General features: G+C 41.1%; 1 non-coding gene across 1 annotated transcript; it reads right to left on the bottom strand.

The window, feature by feature from the left end:
* Window positions 1–1,491: 1,491 nt before the first annotated feature.
* LOC122744954 lies at window positions 1,492–1,593 on the bottom strand. The gene has a single exon (XR_006355280.1). It is a non-coding gene; the product is annotated as a U6 spliceosomal RNA (small nuclear RNA).
* Between the last annotated feature and the right edge of the window lie 8,162 nt (window positions 1,594–9,755).

Here is a 9,755-nt window from a genome sequence, read left to right as displayed (position 1 = left end):
AGAGTAGTAGGCACAGGAAGACACCATATGAAAATAAGAACAACAGAAGAGGTACGGTAATCAATGGGAGACAATATTCAAGAAGCAAGTCAGAAATAAAACCTCGAAGCACCCATCAGATATCTATATACAAGTGCACAAAGTATGAGTAATAAAAAAGATGATCTAGAAATTAGAATGCAAAGCAGAAGATTTACCCTCATAGATATCACTGAAACTTTGTAGGATGGGAACCCACAACTAGAACTTTTCTCTGAGAGTTATTAAAAATGAACAGAACAGATGAAAGAGGGGATAGAATAGTATCGAATAGTTATTTTTAAAATATTCACTTTTTAATATCACCATCATTTCCAAATATATTATTCTATAAGAAAGTCAGAAGCTTTCTAGGCAAGATGGCTGTCTGAATGAAGACACTCAGAGTTCTCACATACTTAATTCCATTAAAAACCTTGAATTTGTTCCAGACCAAGTATTCAAGAAATCCACTGAGAAACTAAGGTGTGACTTCTTCCACCCCAGAGCTGCACCAAAGGCCAACCAGAAGCCCAGGTGCAATAGGAAAGTGGTCCATGGGCAAAGTCAAGTCTAACTGTTATAGGAAAACAAGTCAGCAGCCTCCTGGTGTGACTACCAATGGGTCTGAGGCATAGGTAGTATGCAAGGATATGTGTATAGAGGACTCCTCTGAGAAAGCCTTAGGGTGTTCAGAAAGCCCCAAGATGGAGACCTTGAAAGCATAGAAAACCAAAAGCAACCAGTGTAATGTGACCATGCTCAAAAGAGGACAGCTCATGTACCCAGGGGCTCCAAGGTCCCTATTACTCTGAACCTCAAAGATTCAGGGGGTGGCTAACCCCAGAAAGTAGGTAGTTAGTGCAGGAATACAGGTGATCTAGGGTGAGAAATAAATCAAGAATGATTAGTGTTCCTGAAAATTGTGATTTAGGGGGGAAAAAAAAAGCTTGGATGCTATAATTCAAGAAATCACAAATCAGAATGTTCCAGATCAATTAGAACTGGAGAGTAAAGTAAAAATAAAAAGAATACACCAATCACCTCCTGAAAGAAATGCCAAAAAGTTCCAGAAATATCATAGTTGAAATCTAGCACTTCCACATCAAAGAAAGAAAAGATACTGTAAGTATCCAGAAAGCATCAGTTTAAGTTTTGAGATCACAAAGGACCTAGGAGCTACGATTATAAACCAGATATCTTGGGATTTTACTGTAGTTGTTGAGCTGTTTTCAGTCAGGTTCAACTCTTTGTGACCCCATGTGGGATTTTCTTGGCAAAGATACTGGAGTAATTTGCCATTTCCTTCTCCAGCTCATTTTACAGATAAGGAAACTGAGGCAAACAGGGTTAACCCCTGATTTGCCCAGGGTCACAGAGCTAGTAAGTGTCTGAGGCCAGATTTGAACTCAGGAAGATGAGTTTTTCTGACTCCAGGCCCAGCACTCTATTCACTGAGCCACCTAGCTGCCAAAAAATATGGAACACCATGAATTTACATGTCTTCCTTGTACAAGGGCCATGCTAATCTTTGTATCATTCCAATTTTACTATATGTGCTGCTGAAGTGAGCACTACTTGGAATACAATATTCCAAAAGGCAAAAGATATAGGCTTACAACCAAGAATAACATTTTGCAAAGCTGTGTATAATCCTACGAAGGAAAAATGAATTTTTATTGGAATGGAGGACTTTTCAGTCTTTTCTGATAAAAAGTCTAGAGTTGAGTAGGAACTTTGAAATATAAACCCAAGAGTCACGAGAAACCTAGAAAGGCAAATTGATTTGAACAATTAGAAGGGACTGACTGTGTGATGATATAGTGCTAACATTCTAATAAGAGGAAATAAATATTCCTTCAGAGCCTTAATATTTTCACAGGGTATTAAGAGAGTTAAATAAGAAAAAGAGGACCTGAGGGGTGGTTTGGTTTTGTTCTGAGGGTCTGAATCAAGGAAAGAGAAGTGGGGGCAAAAGGAGGAATACAGTAGTGTAGAAAGGAGGAAGAAGTAGGTGGAACTTGAAATTTCACATAATTGTGGTAGGTAAGAAGAGCCCACAAACACAAAGGAAAGGGTGGGGGTAATAGGTGTTAAAATAACTTTACTCTTATCTGAAATAGACAAAAGAAGGAAGAACATATAAAGTTTGGTGTAGAAATACATCAATCTCAAAAGATAAACAAATGGGGACTGAGAGGAGGGGTGGGAAGTAAGAATGAGAATAATACCAGGGAAGGTATAGCCTTTAAGCAAAACAAATTTATTGATTCTGAAAAGGGGAGGGGGGTGTTAGAAGGAAAAAGAAAAACACATTAGATAGCCTCAGATAACCATCTAACAAACTGTGATACATCAATGTTATGGAATATTATTGCACTGAAAGCAATGATGAAATACTTTAAAAACTTCTATTCTTTTTTTAAAATAATAAACATTTTTATTTAGAGTTTTGAGTTCCAAATTTCATCCCTCTTGCCCTCCTTCCCCTTCCTCTCCCTGAGGCAGTAAGCAGATATGGGTTATGCATATGCAATTATGTAAAACATTAATATATTAGTCTTTTTTTTACAAGAAAACTTGAATAAAAGAAAAAATGAAAGTGAAAAATATCATGCTTCAGTCTATGTTCAATCAATATCAGTTCCTAATTTTTTAGAGTATCTTAGTTATTATGAACTAATGCAGAGTAAAGTGAGCAAAAACAGAATAGTTTATACAATGATAACAACATTGAAGAGAAAAAAACAACTTTGAGAGACTTTAAAACTCTGATCAAATTAGCAACCTTGTTACTTTGTCTCCAGAGGACCTAAGATGAAGCATGTTACCCATATTCTGACAAAGAGGTAATGGGTACAAGTTTCAGAAAGAGACACACATTTTTGGACACGGCCACTGTGTGGATTCATTTTGCTTGACTACACTTATATGGTTTTTGTTGTCGTTTTTCTTTTTATTGTTTGTTTGGTTTTTTGTGGGGCAATGGGGGTTAAGTGACTTGCCCAGGGTCACACAGTTAGTAAGTGTCAAGTGTCTGATGCTGGATTTGAACTCAGGTACTCCTGAATCCAGGGCCAGTGCTTTAACCACTGCGCAATCTGGCTGCCACTTTTTATTGGTTTTTAATTGGGAGGGGTGTATAGGGAGAAAAAGGAGAGTTAGCAATAGCAATACCAAAAAAACCCATCAAAACATTTGTTTTTTTAAAACACAGAAAAGAACAGAAGGAAATTCAGAAGGAAGCACAGAAAAGCAGGCCAGTTTTGAAAGGAAAATGGAATTTATTATATACCTTTTTTCTTTAAAGCAAGCAATGTGAATTGGAAATTCATGGTTTCATATACAACCCTCTCTGTGTTTTCCTGTGCATATGGATATGCTCTATTTTGTGGGTGTTTAAATTCAGAATTTTTAAGCCTTTTTTTTAAGTAAAAAAAAATTCAGTTCTGCAAAATAAATCCATCAAAACTGAGTTTGATAGTATATGCAGTGGTCTCCTCACATACTCCACAGGCTTCATAAAGACAGGAGGGAGGTACTTTTTCTACTTTCTTCTTCAAAGTCGAGCTTTTTTATTATTTCATTTTGATGTGCCATTCTTGTAGTCTATGAGTAGTTTTCCTAGTTTGTTTTACTTTACTCTGCATATGTCCTTCCATTCCTCCCTATATTCTTCACATTCATTCTTTCATATGTTGCAGGAATATTCCATTACATTAATGTGCCACAACTTGTTTAGTCATTTCCCAATTGATGAGCATGTATTTTGTTTCCATTTTCTTGAACAGCACTGCATATTAAGTATATATTTTCAGGCCGAGTATGTTGACACATGCCCATAACCCTGGCTGTGGGGAAAGGTTGAGGTTGGTGGATCATTTGAACTCAGTAGTTCTGAGCTTCAGGAGGGTTAAAGTCAATCAAGTTACTGCTCCAATATGATGAGCCCCCTAAACTGTGGCCAACAGGCTGACTAATGAAGAGTGAACTAGCCCAGGTTGGAAATGGAACAAGTCAAAGCTTCTGTGTTAAACAGCATTGAGATCAAGGCCTGTGAGAGACCACTGTGTGAGATAGGGAGACTTGGACTTAATCTCAAAAAAAAAAAAAAAAAAGGAATATATTCTCATGTGAGGAAATCCATGAATATGAGTAGAGAAATATAGTGGAGAACATTTGGATAGAGACTTAGAAACAAGTAATATTGTTGTGAGAATATACTACAGAAAACCTGGACAGAAGGAGGAATTAGATGAGAAGCTTGGGAAATAGATTACCAAAAAAAAAAGCTGGCATGGAAACATGTTATTGTAATGATGGGAGACTTCAACTCTCTGGACATCTGCTGGAGCTCTGTTTCTGCCAAAAGCAGAGAAATTGACAAAATTTTAACTTGACTTAATGTAAGTTTCATCCTTTAAAAGGTAGAAAAAAGGAAGTGCATTCTGGACCTGACTCTGACCAACAAGAAGGAACTGTTTAGTGAATTAGAAATGACAGAACACTTGGGTGTAAGTGACAACTCCATCCTAGAGTTCATGACAGAGATGGAAGGAAATGCTGGACCCAGTCTGAAAATATACCCTAGATTTGGGAAGTGCAGATTTTGAATGATTCAGAGAAAGGACAGTGAGGACCCACTGAATATTTTGAAAGGGAAGTCAGACCACAAGGAATGGTAAATTCTTAAGAATATAAGATAAAAAAAAGATTCCAATGAGAAGAAGGGAGTTGCCTAAAGAGACTGATGTGGCTGCATAGGGAACTCACTGATAAACCCAGGTTTTTATTTTGTTTTGGTTTATTGTTTCATTTTTGCAGGGCAATGAGGGTTAAGTGACTTGCCCAGGGTCACCCAGCTAGTAAGTGTCAAGTGTCTGAGGTCAGATTTGAACTAAGGTCCTCCTGAATCCAGGGCTGGTGCTTTATCCATTGTGCCACCTAGCTGCCCCCAGTAAATCCAGTTTTTAAAAAGAGGTGTGTGTGTGTGTGTGTGTGTGTGTGTGTGTGTGTGTGTGTGTTTGGAGCATAACCAGATCACCTAACATGAAGGCATCCAGAGGTGCCATTGTAGCATGCCTAGATTGCCCAACATGGAGACACTCTTCACCCTCTACCATGTGAGCAGGGGTAGTCTTCTTTGATTAGTGGCAAAGCCATAAAAGTTACATCTTTAAAAGTGACCAAACTAAAACAGTCAGACTCTTTCTGGGCAGGCTCTTTTCTGAGTGGCTCTCTTCCCTGCTGTGTCCAGTTCACAATTTGTTCACGGTGTGGGTACCAGGACCTGAACCAGTGAGAGGGAAAGACTTCCTTCCCCTGCTCCCTCTTTTACCTCAGCTCTACACAATGGGCAGGAGAGCTTGCCCTGTTCAGTTTTGTTTGCTTTGTTCAATTTTAGGTTCAGGCAGTAATCCCCACTGGATCTGGAAGTTTGACTCATGGGAGGAAACCTTTAAAAAAAGGGGAGAAAAAATGTGGTAGGGAAGATGTCAAGATGTTCATGCCAAATAGTCTGTGGTTTCTTCGTGGATGTCTAGATGGAATGGAACACATGACATAGTGGGATAGGTGAGTTACAGCTCTTGCCCTGCCAAGCCTCGGCCCTGTGTTACTCCCATCATCTGCTGCCTTCACTCCTCTTCATGTGCTACTGAACAAAGCTGGAAAAAAATCATAAAACTCCACCCACTGGATCCATTACAAATTTATATCAGGTATCCTCAACTGGGCTCTCACTGGAGCAAAGCAATCTTTTTATACTTCCCTAATTGATTCACTCTCCCACTCACCAAAGCAGCTTTTTCTGAACTTTTTCATTCCTCCTCAAATTTCCTATCCACTCCCCCCCCCACCTCCTTCAGTTTCTAGCCGAGAACTTTGCTTCAAATTTGACTGGAAATATTCAGGCCATTAGCTAAGGGCTTCCTCTTCTCCCCTCTTCCTCAACTCCCATCTTTCAGATGCTTTCTGCCACTGTCTCCACCTTCATTTGTGTCTCACATAATGGGTTGGCCCTTCTTCTTGTTAAGGCTAACCCCTTTAACACACGCAAATTAGCCCATTCCATATCATTTTCTCCAGCAGATTGCCCTCTCTATCAGTCCCATTTTCTTACTTACCTTCGGTCTCTCTCGATCTACTGGCTGGTTCCATACAGCTTATAGATATGCCCACATCTCACATAGTCCCCCAGAATCCTCACTTGATCCATTTATCCCTGCTAGCAATCATGCCATATCTATCTTCCCTTCTTGAGGCTAAACTCCTTGAGAAGATGGACTACAGTAAGTGCCTCCACTTCCTTTCCTCTCCCTTTCTTTTACTGTCTGGCTTTTTTTTTTTTTTTGCAGGATAGTGAGGGTTAAGTGACCTGCCCAGGGTCACACAGCTAGTGTCAAGTGTCTGAGTCTGAATTTGAACTCAGGTCCTCCTGAACCCAGGGCCGGTGCTTTATCCACTGTGCCACCTAGCTGCCCCCTACTGTCTGGTTTTTGACCTTATCATTCAACCAAAACTGTTCTCTTCCAGTTACCTATGATCACTTGCTTGCCAAATCTAATGGTATTTTCTCAGTCTTCATTCATTATGACTTCTCTGCAGCCTTTGACACTGTTGATCACCCTCTTCTCCTTAATACTCTCTTCTCTCTAGGTTTTTGTGACACTATTCTCTCCTAGTTCTCTTCTTACTTATCTGACACTTCTCAATCTCTTTTGCTGAATCTTCATCTAGGTCATACCCACTAAGTGTGGCTATCCCATATGGCTCTTTTCTGGGCCCTCTTCTATTCTCCCCCATACGCTACTTCTCTTGGTGATCTCATTAGCTACCATGGATTCAATTATTATCTCTCTGAAGATGATTCTAAAATCTACTTATCTAACCCTAACCCCTTTGCTCACCCACAATCTTCTTATACCTTCCCCTTGCCCCCGTGTACCCTGGAATCCAGTAACACTGGCCTCCTTACTGGGCTTTGAAAAAGATGTTCCACATCCTGACTCTGGGCATTTTCTGTGGCTATCCCCTTGTAATGCCTGTGATTTTCTCTTTCTTCATCTTTGCTTCTTGAGTTCTCTTATAGTCTTTAAATCCCAGCTAAAATCCTACCTCACAAAGGAAGTTTCCCCAATCTCCCTTAATTCTGGTGCCCTGCCTCTGCTGATTATCTCAATTTTTACTATATATGTGCATGTATGCACACATATATGTATACATACATATGTCTATACACATATATGTACATGTGTGTGTGTGTGTGTGTGTGTGTGTGTGTGAAAGAGAGAGAGAGAGAGATTTGGTCATAGCTGCTTGCATGCTGTCTTCCTCATTCACCTGTGAGATTCTTGAGAGCTGGGACTGTTTGGGGCCTTTTTTTTTTTTTTTTTTTTTTTTTGGTGAGGCAATTGGGGTTAAATGACTTGCTCAGGGTCACACAGCTAGTAAGTGTCAAGTGTCTGAGGTCAGATTTTAACTCAGGTCCTCCAGACTCCAGGGCCAGTGCTCTATCCACTGTACCACCTAGCTGCCCCTGGGGCCTTTCTTTTTAATGCTCAGCTCTTAGCATAGTGCCTAGCACATAGTAGATGTTTAATAAATGTTTATTGGTTGACTTACTGACTGAGAGGATTGAACTTGATCTTAGATCCTTTTCAATTCTAGTATCTTGTATTCTAACCTTGCCTTTTAAGGCCCATTCCTGCACTAACAGCTATAATTCCACACATCTATAGTTATCAGGGATTGTCCTGTCTTGTAAATCACCTCACTGTGGTTTTTCTGTGTTCCTGCATTCTAGGGGAAGCTACCTCCAAAGTGCAATCCTAGGATGACCTGGTCCTTGAGGCCTGTTTGTTTCTTGTTTGGTTGGGTCTTTTGTTTTTGTTTTTTTAACTCACCTGGATGTGAGCAGGAAACTGATTCATGTTCAGGTTCCAGTTCCAACCTCACTGGGATTCTAAGTGTCACCTTCCAGAAGGGAGTCGTGGGAATTATGCTTTCCCTCTTACATTGGCTTTAGGCTCATACTCAAATTATTCTGTTTCCAGGCCTGGAACCAAGTATCTATGGGAGAAGAAGCTCGGGATCCTAGGCACACTTAATCTCCTAATCCACAATATAATTTGAAGCGCTTCACCTTTCTCTCCTTCCCTTCATCTCTGATTTTCCGTCTTTACCCTCTCTCCTACTTCCTCTTCCCTCAGCCTCCTGGTCTCCCTCTGTCCTTTCTTTCTCTCTCAGTGTCTTTCTTTGTCAAGTCCTTTTTCCTCTTTTCTGCACTTCCCCCCCCTCCCCTTCTCTCTTGCTTTTCCCTGATTTCCTTCTCCAACCTACCCTTCAGTACCTCCCCTCTCCTTTTCTCTTTTATCTCTCACACCTCCCACTGTTATTCTTTTTTTTCTTTTTTTTGCTGGGCAATGAGGGTTAAGTGACTTGCCCAGGGTCACACAGCTAGTAAGTGTCAAGTGTCTGAGGCCGGATTTGAACTCAGGTCCTCCTGAATCCAGGGCCGGTGCTCTATCCACTGCACCACCTAGTTGCCCCCCACCTCTCCCCACACACACTATTATTCTTTTCTCCTATCTCATTCATTCACTCCTTGTCTTTCTTGTCTCTTAAGCTTTTATTTCTTTTCTCTTTCATGTTCTCATTCCTCTCCTCTTTCACTTCTCTCATGCTCTCCCTCCTCTCTTTTCTCACTTACTTCTCTCTCATACTCTCATTCTTTGTTCTCTCTCATTATTTCTTTCTTCTTTTTCATGCTCTCACTCCTTTCCATTCTCTCTTGTTCTTTCACTGATCTCTTTGATTGAATCCTCTCTCTCTCTCTCTCTCTCTCTCTCTCTCTCTCTCTCTCTCTCTCTCTCTCTCTCTCTCTCTCTCTCTCTCTCTCCCCTTCCTTCTCCCTCTCCCTCTCTTCCACCTCATGTTCTCATTCCTCTTTCATTCGCTCTCCTCTCTTCTCATTCTCTTTTATTCTTCTCTTCTCTCTCATGCCTCTCTTGCATTCTCTCAATACTTTTCTTCCTCTTTCTCTTCCACAAGGGAAGGCTCCTGGGCCCTCAGGCTGGCTGGCTCCTGAGTTGTATAAGGCATACACCCCAGATTGCTATAATATTGAGCAAGGATTTCCAACACATGCTTCCCCCTGGCAAATTGCCACCCACAGTGTGCCATGTGCCAACATAACACTTCAACTTAAAGAGGGAAAACTGCCAGATCAATGTTTTAGCTACAGACCCCTGTCAGGGCTGGATGGGGAAATCTTGGCGGAGGCCCCTGGCAGGAGGCAGGAGTCTGGGAGGCTGGGTGGCTGGTGGGGCTGCTGCTGGGGTTTGACAGATAAAGGGGGCCTTTTGCTATGTCTAGGGCTGCCTCCCCTCCCTGGGTTGAGCCCCACTGATCCAGAATATTAGGAATCCTATTTGGTTCTTTGTTCATGTGGGGGAGTACAAGCTGCTGTCCTGGATAGTTCTGAGGGCCTGGCTGTGGAATAGAAATGCTGAAAACAACCTTCAAATGTAAATTGTTAGAACACAGGACATGGAATTAGTGCCAGGAGCAACCTTACGACTTAGAGTGTTCTAACATGTGGGAGAAATGTTTATAGTGCTTGCAGCAGAGACAGAAGAAGGGTAGGTTGGGGGGAAGAGAAAGGTGCTGGAATGCAGACCACTGACTTCTCCATTTTCACTATAATCTGGCCTGTCCTTACCGCCTGAATCCTGTAC

Source organism: Dromiciops gliroides, chromosome 2 (assembly GCF_019393635.1).
Source record: "Dromiciops gliroides isolate mDroGli1 chromosome 2, mDroGli1.pri, whole genome shotgun sequence".
In the NCBI taxonomy this organism is placed as follows: domain Eukaryota; kingdom Metazoa; phylum Chordata; class Mammalia; order Microbiotheria; family Microbiotheriidae; genus Dromiciops; species Dromiciops gliroides.
This window is presented reverse-complemented; position numbering and strand designations above follow the sequence as displayed.